The sequence below is a fragment of the Ixodes scapularis genome, unplaced genomic scaffold (assembly GCF_016920785.2).
Source record: "Ixodes scapularis isolate PalLabHiFi unplaced genomic scaffold, ASM1692078v2 PGA_scaffold17__5_contigs__length_683569, whole genome shotgun sequence".
NCBI lineage: Eukaryota > Metazoa > Arthropoda > Arachnida > Ixodida > Ixodidae > Ixodes > Ixodes scapularis.
This window is the reverse complement of record NW_024609843.1, coordinates 423,732-425,540: the sequence shown is the minus strand read 5'-3', so window position 1 is coordinate 425,540 and position 1,809 is coordinate 423,732. Positions and strand designations below refer to the sequence as shown.

Below are 1,809 nucleotides of genomic sequence, written 5' to 3'. Positions count from 1 at the left end.
GTGTCCGGCTAGCAGAAGGGAAGGCAAGAGCGCTACTTCACCAGATCCGGTGACTTTATATATAGGGTGCTTGAGAAATAAACCAGTTTGCTGAGTTGGAAACGTTTCCCTCTGTGTCTCTTCCTTCGCCTAAAACCTCTGGTGCAGAAAAGGAAAAAAAAAAAAAAAAAAAAAACTAGTGATGGGACGAATTTTATTTCCGAACCGAATTTGTACCTGAATCTGGAGATTCAGAAAGGTTCGGATGATTGATCAAATCTTTTAGCGATTCGGACAGATTCGGAACGTTACCAAACCACGCCCTTCGGAAGAAGAGATAAATCCTATTCTTACTCAAATATATTTATTATACGTACATCATAGACGACACATTAAGCTTCCATATTACATTCGAAATGCGTATCATACGAAAGGTTGAAGGGAATGAAATAATTACTCACTCAATCCTAATTCCTGACGAAAATCCTGGGGCGTTAGCTAAGCCTTACTCGTATGCGTCTCCGATTCGCATGATGCCAACGGCGGAGATTAAAGCTTGTAGGTACGCTCATTAAACGAAACGACGGGCTTCCCGTTTCTCTTCAATTAACGCCGTAAATAAACCCTCCAAAGCTGTTTTATATTCGCGAACGATAGAAGAAAGACGAGATGTGGCGGCCCAACCATCCGAACATTCGTCCCGAAAATTTCGGAAATTTCCAGATCAGCCCGAATCCGAACATCCGGTGATTCGCCCCATTACACCATAACTAAAAACTCTGGCGCCTAGCGTCAAGGAGAATGCAAGGATTGTTGTTCCACGCGCTACACGCGCACGCCTTCCCCTTATTAAAAGGTTCGAAGTAAGTAACCAAAATAATGCGTTGACGACCGCGCGTCCAAGATGCCATTCGTTTTAGGCACCTGCGGCGCCTGGGACACCGATCCCTGCATTCTCCTTGGCGTTTCGGTAATAATGCAATAGTTCCATTAATGTTATGCTCCTGTCAGAGCCTCACTTTTGACTCCTTAGGAAGGGGGATAGCGCGTACGCCAATCCCCCACTACCAAAAATTGCATGTCCCATCTATCTCAGTTTGAGAAAGTGGCAGGGGTCAACACGGCCGAAGTGCAATGACCGCGCCTCGCCCTGGGGGCTCCGCCTCGCGGATCACGGATTCCCCGACACCAGGTAAGTATGAAGTCATCTTGGCTTGAAAACTGTCGTCTTCTTCGACGGGGGTACCTGTCTGTTCCAGTGAGTTCCATCACAAACGTCACAAATATTGCATTTGAGTTACAGGAGAGCTCATGTTTAAACAAGCAGCATATCTGTTGACCGTTTTAGAGGCAATCTCTAATTTACAAATTCCTTTTATATATGTGCCACTGTTAATTTTAGATATAAATTTCCCCACCATTTGATCGGCTGCAGCTGCGGCGGCCCGATAAAACATCTGATTTCGAATTTGTAGCGAACGCGCTTCGGGGGGGGGGGGGGGGGGGGGGGGGGGGGGGGGGGGGGGGGGAGCTTATTAAGCCGCCTCGACAAGATGGTAAAGGCCCATACGCACATTCGCGTTTGAGCGCGGTGCGTTCCGTAGCGGACGCGTTGCGTTGCGAAGACCGCTTGCGCCAAACTTGTACGCACGGTTGTGTTGACACGCAGTCAACCGCAGTCAAGGGCCAATAAGAACGCGCTATCGTCGCTAGTGGAGCGAAATCCAAGGCAACATGGCGGCGCACAGCGACAGCGTCGAATTGTTCGATCTTGGGACAATCTCGCCGGCTTCCCCGACTTTTTGTCAAGCTTGAACTAGGGAGCCTTCA

At 48.4% G+C, this 1,809-nt stretch overlaps 1 non-coding gene across 1 annotated transcript; it reads right to left on the bottom strand.

Moving 5' to 3' along the window:
* Nucleotides 1-1,014: 1,014 nt before the first annotated feature.
* Nucleotides 1,015-1,179, bottom strand: LOC115315315. The gene has a single exon (XR_003917708.3). It is a non-coding gene; the product is annotated as a U1 spliceosomal RNA (small nuclear RNA).
* Between the last annotated feature and the right edge of the window lie 630 nt (nucleotides 1,180-1,809).